Source organism: Coregonus lavaretus (genome assembly GCF_964263955.1).
Source record: "Coregonus lavaretus genome assembly, chromosome: 4".
NCBI classification, from domain to species: Eukaryota; Metazoa; Chordata; class Actinopteri; order Salmoniformes; family Salmonidae; genus Coregonus; species Coregonus lavaretus.
In genome coordinates, this window is record NC_139991.1 from 49,085,812 (window position 1) to 49,098,133 (window position 12,322).

Here is a 12,322-nt window from a genome sequence, read left to right on the forward strand (position 1 = left end):
TCACCTACAAACAAGCAAGATTTCTGGCTCTCACAGACCTGTAACTTCTTCTTTAAGAGGCACCTCTGTCCTCCACTCGTTACCTGTATTAATGGCACCTGTTTGAACTTGTTATCAGTATAAAAGACACCTGTCCACAACCTCAAATAGTCACACTCCAAACTCCACTATGGCCAAGACCAAAGAGCTGTCAAAGGACACCAGAAACAAAATTGTAGACCTGCACCAGGCTGGGAAGACTGAAACTGCAATAGGTAAGCAGCTTGGTTTGAAGAAATCAACTGTGGGAGCAATTATTAGGAAATGGAAGACATACAAGACCACTGATAATCTCCCTCGATCTGGGGCTCCACGCACCCCGTGGGGTCAAAATGATCACAAGAACGGTGAGCAAAAATCCCAGAACCACACGGGGGGACCTAGTGAATGACCTGCAGAGAGCTGGGACCAAAGTAACAAAGCCTACCATCAGTAACACACTACGCCGCCAGGGACTCAAATCCTGCAGTGCCAGACGTGTCCCCCTGCTTAAGCCAGTACATGTCCAGGCCCGTCTGAAGTTTGCTAGAGTGCATTTGGATGATCCAGAAGAGGATTGGGAGAATGGCATATGGTCAGATGAAACCAAAATAGAACTTTTTGGTAAAAACTCAACTCGTTGTGTTTGGAGGACAAAGAATGCTGAGTTGCATCCAAAGAACACCATACCTACTGTGAAGCATGGGGGTGGAAACATCATGCTTTGGGGCTGTTTTTCTGCAAAGGGACCAGGACGACTGATCCGTGTAAAGGAAAGAATGAATGGGGCCATGTATCGTGAGATTTTGAGTGAAAACCTCCTTCCATCAGCAAGGGCATTGAAGACGAAACGTGGCTGGGTCTTTCAGCATGACAATGATCCCAAACACACCGCCCGGGCAACGAAGGAGTGGCTTCGTAAGAAGCATTTCAAGGTCCTGGAGTGGCCTAGCCAGTCTCCAGATCTCAAACCCATAGAAAATCTTTGGAGGGAGTTGAAAGTCCGTGTTGCCCAGTGACAGCCCCAAAACATCACCGCTCTAGAGGAGATCTACATGGAGGAATGGGCAAAAATACCAGCAACAGTGTGTGAAAACCTTGTGAAGACTTACAGAAAACGTTTGACCTGTGTCATTGCCAACAAAGGGTATATAACAAAGTATTGAGAAACTTTTGTTATTGACCAAATACTTATTTTCCACCATAATTTGCAAATAAATTCATTAAAAATCCTACAATGTGATTTTCTGGATATTTCTTTCTCATTTTGTATGTCATAGTTGACGTGTACCTATGATGAAAATTACAGGCCTCTCTCATCTTTTTAAGTGGGAGAACTTGCACAATTGGTGGCTGACTAAATACTTTTTTCCCCCACTGTACCAAAATAACAAAATGTAGCCTTACTAGCTGAAAATAAAGAGAAAGCATGCATGACTCCAATGCATTTATAAACTGCCAGTGAGAAAAAAAGTTTACGTTGAACCCTGAGTACCTCTATCCAAATCAGTGTAAGAACAAAAGGGCATGCTAATTTAAAAGATGGATAGTCATTATTAGCCTGGTTCTGTATGGAATGCAGGTACATTATGGGACACAGGTCAGATCATTATCGTTGCGCAGTGGCGAATAATTGGTGCGACCAAATCATGTGCTGTGGCCATCAACTGAAAAAGTTGGTGGCAGAAAAAGTTAGTCTAGAGCCCTGTTAAGATGCAATTGCTGATATAACATGTGAGAGTATTTGCCCTATAAGCTTGGTGCTTACCTCGTGTTCTGGCCTGGGGCAGGGCAGGTGTAACAGTCATGTGAGGCCTACAGTGTGCTTTATGCTAAACTAAGCCAATAACAGCTAAGAGTAAACTGGCCAAGTAAAATAAAGGCCTAGACCAGGGGTCCCCAAGTACATTCAGCCGTGGGCCAATTTTTCCTTGAGCGGATGGTCAGGGGGCCGGAACATAGTTATAAATAATTTGTACACTGCAAATTGACTGCAAGAATTCCAAACAGATAATAGTATTTGACAAAACAGAATAATTTCAAACCTTGATTACATTGGGATACGATCACATATGCCTCTTTATTATGCGTGGGAATACTTGGGAACAGATTGGGACGTCCCTAACCTAAGCCTAACCCCTACCCTTACCCTAACCATAACCCTTACATAACCTTAACCTTTACCTTAACCATTGTAAATTTCAACTTCAATGGGGTAGGGACGTCCCATGGATCCAAGATACCATTGGCCTAGACACGTCACTACTGAGAGCGCAAGAGCAAAGAATCAGTGGCAATAGCGAGCAGTAGTTTCCCCATGCTAGTAACATTAGATAGCTTGTGTTGCAGTGAGTGACAATGGTGACGGCGGCTGCAGCAGCTGTTAGATATCAACTGAAAGGTGGACGTTGTTGCTAATTTGTTAGCATCACCCTTGTCTAGATTAATTTTCAAACTTTGTTTATAAATGATCATCATCTGGTGTGTGGCACTGTTTTTTTATTGCAGCTCGCTTGCTCTTAGCTATCTCTTTGAAAATAATGACTGTGAAACATTGTTGCATTTAAACTTTAGATCACCGGTTAGTGTGATGAACGTGATAAAATATATTTGCAATGGGAAGTAATAGCTGGTTTGTTAATTTCCTTTTGGAAATTAAATTGGTGTCTTCTTGTATTGTTATGATTGCATGGGGACTACTGGAGTGAATGGGCTGCTTATTCTTTAACATTATTTGTTGCTGTGTGTAACTGCTGTCCTTGTCTATCAGCCTTGCTCTTCTTCAGCGCCATTGAGTGCACAGGTATTATGGTCGCTGTCCTTTCAGCACCACAAACCTGTCACCTTTGATGTGTCACTGTTGTTGTCGCTATTGGTGATAGTGTGATAGTGGTGTTAGGCTACCATAGGTTGTTTAAAAAGTGTGGTTTCTGTTTTGCTGGTCGCATTATTTTATGCTGTGTGTCAAATGTTTTGTCGGTGCCAGTTCTGTCTCTATGTGATTCATTCATAATGTAATCAAAAAGCATTGCTCCTCCTTCATTAGGAATAGAATGGTCCAACTACAGTAGATAAAATGTCAGGCGCATTAACTGATGTTATGTTTTCCATTATTTTCTAGATTTTTGAGTTTGACACAATGTATTGGAAGATGTTTGGTCCCTCTGAAGGCGGTCCTATAGTCACGGTTCTCCACTGGCGTATACTATATAAAGCATTTATAAGTTGTACTTCGTTTAAAGTGGGACCAAGATACCGTGCGGAGGGAATAAAATGGTAATTTAGATATCTTAGCATGCAATTCAGCCATCAGAAAAAGATAAGGTAAATTAAAATGCTGTCAAGACCACATACTCTCAAGACCCATTTAGTGATCGCTGGAGAGATGACTCCCATTGTATTGTGTTCCGCCTTAGAGCAAATTAATTTACATTTCACCTCAAGGTCTATGGACAGATAGGGTACACATTAGTAATACCATTGACAGAGTGCTTCTGTATAGCCTAGTCTTATAGGTACTGTAGGTAACACTTAATTTTGAAGGTCTGCTATACTTTTTATACACGTTACTATAGTTTGTTCAAAACCTATGTAAATTATTTTACTATTATGATGACAAGTCCCTATAATAAATGATTAATATATAGTGTATTGTATGTATTCACAAATGCTAATGATACTGTACATGAACAATGATTTAATGATTTACACAACTATTAATCATCTACAGACTATTTACTGATGGTTTTATAAGTGGTTTACAAGCAAACCTTCAGGAGAAGTGCAAATAGATTCTACTGATTTCTTTTCAGCCAAACCAAGACAAATCTACACTTGAGTTTTAGTATACATTGTGCAGGGAAACTGGACTCATGATGCTATCAAAATGCCATTCGAATTCCATAATCATCAGTACTTCTCTTAATTTGCTGCAATGTCTATGTGCTCTCATTCATAGTGAAACACTTGGAACCGTAAAATGCACACATGCTCTCTGTTGCTCTCTCATTCTCCTCCACTAACACACACACATGCACACGCACACAGACGCACACACAAACTGGCGTGACATCCATGCCATGTGATCTTGCCAGGCGTTATGCCAAAGGCCAACCATGTCACTTACCAGAAATCTCACACAGAGAGAAAGAGAGAGAGAGAGAGAGAGAGTGCAAGAGTGTAAGAGAGAGGGAGAGAGAAAGGAAGGGAGGGAGGTAGGGAGGGAGAGAGAGAAAATGGCCTTTAGTTTTGCAAGAGCTACATGTCAAACCTCTCCACATGGAACACTGAAAAAGCATATGAAGCATTATGACATTTCTCGGTTGTCGCCAATGTTCTTGATGCAGTCGGTTCCCAGTAAAAAGGAGCACATTAGTTAGTTCTTATGTTAAATTGTTATGGAGCGCATGTTTACCGCCCATTGTCTCAGTTCTTGGAAGACTTCCTCTAAAGCACAGAATGAGCCAAAGCACCCAAATCAGTTACATTTCAAGAATCTTAATAGCTCTCTCTCTCTCCCTCTCCCTCGCTTTCAGTGAATGTGTAGGTTAATGGTTTGTCAGTTTGTATGTGAATGTGAGAGTGTATGTGTGTGTGTGTGTGTGTGTGTGTGTGTGTGTGTGTGTGTGTGTGTGTGTGTGTGTGTGTGTGTGTGTGTGTATGTGTGTGCATGAGTTTATGTAGATTGTAGAGTAGGTGAACAGTTAAGAAAACACACTTATTTTCTCTACTTTTCTTTTAAACCTTTCTGGTACAAGGAGTTACACTGCTATGGCCTTCTGAAGAAAACTGAAAAAAATATATAGACGTTAAGGACACCTTCCTAATATTGAGTTGCACCCCCTTTTGCCTTCAGAACAGCTTCAGTTTGTCTGGGCATGGACTATACAAGGTGTCAAAAGCGTTCCACAGGGACACTGGCCCTGTTGACTCCAATGCTTCTCACAGTTGTGTCAAGTTGGCTGGATGTCTTTTGGGTGGTGGACCATTCTTGATACACACGGGAAACTGTTGAGTGTGAAAAAGCGTTGCAGTTCTTGAAACAAATCGGTGCGCCTGGCACCTACTACCATACCCAGTTCAAAGGCACCTAAATATTTTGTCTTACCCATTTACCATCTGAATGGCACACATACACAATCCATGACTCAATTGTCTCAAGGCTTAAAGATCCTTCTTTAACCTGTTTCCTCCCCTTCATCTATACTGATTGAAGTGGATTTAACAAGTGACATCAATAAGGGATCACTGCTTTCACCTGGATACAGAAGATAGCCCTATTTGGTAAAAGACCAAGTCCATATTATGGCAAGAAGAGCTCAAATAAGAAAAGAGAAACAACAGTCTATCATTACTTTAAGACATGAAAGTCAGGCAATCTGAAAAATGTCAAGAACGTTGAAAGTTTCTTCAAGTGCAGTCGCAAAAACCATCAAGCGCTATGATGAAACTGGCTCTCATGAGGACCACCACAGGAATGGAAGACCCAGAGCTGCAGAGGATAAGTTCATTAGAGTTACCAGCCTCAGAAATTGCAGCCCAAATAACTGCTTCACAGAGTTCAAGTAACAGACAAATCTCAACATCAACTGTTCAGAGGAGACTGTGTGAATCAGGCCTTCATGGTCAAATTGCTGCAAAGAAACCACTACTAAAGGACACCAATAAGAAGAATAGACTTGCTTGGGCCAAGAAACACGAGCAATGGACATTAGACCGGTGAAAATGTGTCCTTTGGTCTGGAGTCCAAATTGGAGATTTTTGGTTCCAACTGCCGTGTCTTTGTGAGACGCAGTGTGGGTGAACGGATGATCTCCGCATGTGTATTTCCCACCGTAAACCATGGAGGAGGAGGTGTTATGGTGTGGGGGTGCTTTGCTGGTGACACTGTCTGTGATTTATTTAGAATTCAAGGCACACTTAACCAGCATGGCTACCACAGAATTCTGCAGCGATACGCCATCCCATCTGGTTTGGGCTTAGTGGGACTATCATTTGTTTTTCAACAGGACAATGACCCAAAACACACCTCCGGGCTGTGTAAGGGCTATTTTACCAAAAAGGAGAGTGATGGAGTGCTGCATCAGATGACCTGGCCTCCACAATCCCCCGACCTCAACCCAATTGAGATGGTTTGGGATGAATCGGACCGCAGAGTGAAGGAAAAGCAGCCAACAAGTGCTCAGCATATGTGGGAACTCCTTCAAGACTGTTGGAAAATCATTCCAGGTGAAGCTGGTTGAGAGAATGCCAAGAGTGTACAAAGCTGTTATCAAGGCAATGGTGGCTATTTGAAGAATCTCAAATATAACATATATCTTGATTTGTTTGCACTTTTTTGGTTACTACATGATTCCATATGTGTTATTTCATAGTTTTGATGTCTTCACTATTATTCTACAATGTAGAAAATAGTCAAAATAAAGAAAAACCCTGGAATGAGTAGGTGTCTCCAAAGTTTTGACTGGTACTGTATATATATATGACAAACAATCCACTGTTGACCAAACAAGAACCAACGCCATGCTACACTACCTACAGTTTAATTTATAATGCCAACAGTAGTTCAAATAACGCAACATACAACTTCGCTAGTTAGGCTCTATAGATATCTACTAGATATTCTCAGAATTCTTGAAAGATAGTGAAAAACATCTCTATAGATTCTGTCTCACCATACCAGATAAAAATATATCAAACTTTATTTTCAGTCCATTTCACACAATAATCCCAAGACACATATTATACGGGGAAAAAGGGGGCAAAATTGAGAGAAAAACGTTTTTAAACCATACCCAAAACTAAACACACACACATCAAACAGAATCAGGCAGCACAGTATGACAGAACCCACTTCACATCTAAATGACAGGAACTGTGTACTGGACTCAGTTGACCTCGTGATGGGATTTGCGACAACACTGCTGGCCCAGAGCAACCGTATGTACATACAGTAAAGATGAAGTATGAGGAAATAATGTATGCCTGCCCTGTATCACGTACCATGCACATTGTCATCCCATTGCCTCATCATCATCCCTAGAGTGCCTCACAGAAAGAAGCCAGATGAACGCTGTGAAGGGCCTTTTTACACAGAGCCTTTGTAGTGTGGTCACTCCCTCCCTCCCTCTCATCAAGTGCACTAGTTAAACCAAGGAGCCAAAGAGACAGAAATCATGGCGTTATTTTGCAGCTAGCGCTGTAAACAAAGAATTAGAATCTCATCTCAAATATTGGTTGTCAAATTAATAACATTTACTCCCACATACTAGAAGTTAAATCAAATATTTTCTCGCACTCCAAGCACCAAGACGTAACTATAAGGTTGAATATTCACAGTACAGTAGTTACAGTAGTACAAAAATATGTACTGGTAGAGCAACATAGTGGGTGGGTCCTACAATGCTGGAAAATAAACATAGAGGTGGAAGGTGACAGTAAACCTAAACATTTCCTTTACAGTTGATCGCCCCTATGATAAAGAGGCCATACTGTTCAGCCAAGCGTCTGATGAAGGGTGAAGCCAATTGAGCGAACCCTACAACCTCTCTCTCTCCCTCTCTTTCTCTACCCTTTCTCTCTCTTTCTCCCCATGTACGTGTCTCTAACTGTGTGTGTGTGTGTCTCTCTCTCTTTCTTCTCACCGCCCTCCTTGGCTCCCTGTGGAATGTTTTGTAGTGTGGAGCCTATGGAGGAAGGGCATCCCAGGACACAGCACATACAAATACAGCTGTTGAGCGCCATCACAGCTTTTGGCAGCCGTCCAACTCAAAGATGGGCGACGGTGAAGGCCTCGGGTTGAGAAAAAAAAGCACACTCTTTCCATGTATGTTGTGTTAAACATTAAAGATAAGAACTTGGCAGTACTCCTCGTTGCCCTCACTGACTTCCCAGCTATAAAGCAAATAACTACGAAAGAGGTGTCATCGTGTGGAGTCTACAGGCAGGCAGGCACGTACACACCTACACACACACATGCACTGAGCCTTTAGGTTTTGATTGAGATCATAAGCAGAGAGTTGGGAGTCGCTCTGTCTGTATATCTTTCTCTTGTTTGGTATGACAGCTGAGATGGATTTCACAGTGTTGAGAGCTGTGTGTGAAAGGCAAACCTGTAGGCTTGGAGTGCTGGATGCCAGCCATGTTAGTTAAAGCTACACACACACAAGAAGCAAATGAGGCCAACCTCTAACCCGACACCGCCCATTCCACCTCATATACATGAAAACAACTGCCGAGACCCTAACGTCTTGGAAAGATAAAATAGAGAGGCCATCTTGCAATGTACTGGTCTAAGCGTTATGAATCATCTCTAAACAATAAACACTAAACCACAGAAAGTGTGTGTGTGTGTGCGTGCGTGCGTGCGTGTGTGAGTGTGTGTGTGTGTGTGTGTGTGAGAGAGAGAGAGAGAGAGCGAGAGAGAGAGAGAGAGACAAAAAGAGAGAAAGACAGCAAGAGAGAGAGAGAGAAAGTAAGAGAGAGTAAGAGAGAGAGAGAGAGAGAGAGAGCAGGAAATGAAGAAATTGCCACGAGCTAAATGCAAGGCCCAAACAGTATAGTAGGCATTGTGTGTAGTCAGTCACATGTCAGGGGCTTCATGGGATCCAGACAGTAACACAGTAGTCAGACCCCAGGTCATGGAGAAGCATTGATCCAGCATGTTACTGTCAAGAGTAAATGGTGGTAAATCAGGGACTTTCAAAATTCTGTAATTTTTAGCCAACAAACAGCAAAGATGTAGCCTATTGATTCCATCGAATCAATAATGGACTATATAAACTGTACTATGCATTTATTCACAAACAACATCATTTATAAGTATCCTATGGAGACACATGAATAAGGCATGCACATTCAAATGAGTACAGATCCATAATACAGTATCAGACAGAATTACAAGAAAACATCTTGGTTAGATTTATAAGCACTTCTCTACACTGCAAACTTTATAGTCTACTCCTAAGGCTTTGACGGGTATAGATAGATGTTCTGTACACTATGACTTAACATGTTACGTTAGCACTGAGGACATAACAATACTAAGATAGATAAGGTGTTGAAGCCTATATTAATGGCACACAATATGTCGGTCTGATTGCAGTGAGTTACTGTGAGTCACAGTAGCCTCTCTCATTTGGATACCATAACTTTAAGATCCACAGCTTTGAATAGGCTACATGGTATGTAACATATGTGTGTGGCTATGGTTAGGCAGCTACATGTGTGGTATAATGCCTATAGCCTACAGGGCTGGAGAGGGTGCGTTTTTGGTTGGATTTGATAATGACGCAATTACCGATATAATTACACTTTCGCCACTCATCCCGTTAGAAACATTGCAGGACATCTTGTTGACTAATAAAAAGTGGTCCCCAAAATGTGTTACATTTCACACAGTTAATTGGCAAAGTAGCCTAACATTTCAAAACATCTGCGCAATATACTGTAGTCTACTTTCGGGTTATATTTTTCGGAAATTCAGTTGCATTAAATCAACGTCATGGTCCTAACAAAACCTCAAAATCTACGAAATTGTTATTCTACAAAACTATACAAGTGAAATATCTGTTTAGCCTATGTCAATGTCGCTGTGTCATCCGTGAATTACTGTAGGCTATCAAGCGATGGATATTAAAGATGGGCAGATTAACTCTACATTACGAGGAAATAAAATATGGCAAAAACATATGCGTTAAATAAACACTATAGGCATGTATATAAAACCAAGATGAAGGCGAATGTTTACCCGATATTTCGGTCCTCCATAAAAAGGTACTGTCAGTAGTCGGCACTCGGCACAGTGTTATTTCTTCAGATGTAAAGTTTGCAGGGTCGGTGGCCGTTTGTAGCATAGGCAGGCCCCGAGTTCACGTCGTTTGCTAGCTCCAAGGACTGTACCGCTCACTCGCTCTCATATCTTGCCTGCTTGCCCCGCATCTCTCTCTCTCTCTCTTTGCGTGCCTCTAGACCTTGTGCAGGGTGTGAATGCCGATCACATGGCCGCTATATGAATTGTGCGCAGACTGACATCATTCTACATGTGATAGACGTTCATTAAAGACAGACTAGGTGTTTAGAGAGGCTACTGTAAAGTCTTTCAGATGTTACTGTACTTTACTGTAAATATAATGAACAGTTGCCATGGCATGTGGTAGGCTTACTCACCTTTTAGTTGACACCTTTACATGAACTCGATACACTCTGATGAATCTTAAATGAGTATTTCCAAACCATATTCAAATGACAGAATTCAGGACAAAGGAAGCGGCTTTACTTGACCAAGTGAATTGTTTTACCATATGAAGGGTGCGCTCTGGAGCGCATTTACATGCATGGTTAACTCACGTGGCCTATGCGACGACTGTTGCATGATGTGCATGCGTGTAGCTCATAACTTTGGGGACCAACTGCGGGCTACATAACCTCACATAACATGACCTCAAGTCAACTGTCCCCTAACTACTGTATCCGTTTTACTGTAGTGAATTCATATACCACCCCCTAATGTCAGAAAACAAAATTGATTTACATTCACCTGATATGCCTCAGTATATACTGTATTTCTATAAAATCTGATATATTTCATGTTTGTAAACCATGCCCTTCAGCCTTAAGTAACTGTGCTTTTCGAAGCCAAAAGCAGCTGATCTTAACTATGTCTGATTGATAATTAAAATGAGGCTGAAAATAATCCCACAAATCATTAAACATATTTTAATGTGTGCATATCAACACTGAGGGTGCAGTGTATACTATGCCCACTGGTTATAAACATAGTAATTGATCATGGTTAAAAAGTCCCCATCATTATTACTGTATACATTTTAGAATGTATCCTAATGTACAGTATATCCTTATACAAGTTAGTTATAAAAGATAAATCGAACTATCACAACACAATAGGGAAATGTGTCTATGGAATTCTATGAAACCATAAATAAATGTATCAGTCCACATACATTGCAAACTTCAGCATGTCAATCTTTGCTCCAGTATTTATAATATAAAAGAGATTACATTAGCATGGTAAAGAATGACTCAAATAAAAACACATGGAGCAGAATAATTTGACAAATGTTGATACATTTATTCATATGCTCTTCCTGAGAGACTTTGGTCATATGAAAATGTACAGTGCAATGCCCAGAATAACAGCAGTAACAATAACACACCATTTCCATTTCACACATACTTCTCCACATAAAGCATTCTGAACTACCGCTTTGGACAGACTGAGATAATTTTCATACTATAATGGCCGCATTTTACGTCCATAATAGCAGTAGACACCTCACAGCATTGCCATGAGTGTTAATGAGGGTCAACTCATGTGGCATCAACCAACTCAGGGAATGAACTACACATGAACTGTCTGTGAAAACAAAACACAATTCTCATTTTATACAAGGTGAAATCATTACATTCCTCAACTGAATTGAGTTGGAGTATTTTTATCCGCTAATACAGGAGTAATAAAGGCCTAGTTCACACATTTTTGGGAGATATATTTTTTTAACATTTCAGTTTATCAGGGGGTGCTGCAGCACCCCTACTTCCCGCAGATATGAATGCCAGTCTTCGGCCATCCCCACAACCAAGAATGCAACTGGAGCTGGGTTCATCCAAAGTCTCGGGCATGTCCCAAATGGTTTTCTTAACTCCTTTCCTTAATATTGAGCACTGACCTGAAACACACTGACTAGAAAGCAGCATGGTGGAAACTCAGCTCTCTTACCGTTTACTGTACTGAAACAGAAGCTGTGACTATAACTAGTGCTGCATTTGTAACCAAGTGGGAAGTGGGAATTTACCACATACGACTGGAGAAATATCCACTTGAATGGCCTCTAACTGGTAATTACTAGTGGGAAACTCGTCTATCATCCTGAGCTCCCACATGCTCCCACATGCTGACCTCTGACCTCTGAAGGAAATGACCTGGATAACAGTATTTTCGGCAGTTAAATGCAACAAAACATTATTTATAAAAAACTATCTATTCATATGGTTTTGGAACACTATAATTTGTTTACAAGCATGACAACTGTACTTTTAGTTTATGGTTAAGGCAGCTTGTTGGCCATTAGCCAATCAGCGTTTCTGAACGAGTTCAAAGCATGTGAATGCATCCAACTGGTATTTACGACTTCACAACTGGTTGATTCACCCCTCCCACTTGGTTATGAACGCAGCATTAGGCCCAGACCTTCTCCTGGCCAGGCCCTACGCATGCAGGAAAGGACGATAATTAAGGAGAAATTAAGCAGGATCTCGGTACTTAAAATGAACAGTGAGACACAGT

General features: G+C 41.2%; 1 protein-coding gene across 6 annotated transcripts in view; it reads right to left on the minus strand.

Moving 5' to 3' along the window:
• The window catches only part of LOC311128505 (nucleus accumbens-associated protein 2-like), a 45,499-nt gene extending 35,101 nt beyond the window's left edge, over nt 1-10,398 (minus strand). For 2 of the 6 annotated variants that reach the window (XM_084160694.1, XM_084160696.1), the window contains exon 1: nt 10,186-10,398. The gene's annotated coding sequence lies outside the window, so the exon portion shown is untranslated. The other 4 variants (XM_084160695.1, XM_084160693.1, XM_084160692.1 and 1 more) reach the window with 4 other exon arrangements.
• Nucleotides 10,399-12,322: the final 1,924 nt, after the last annotated feature.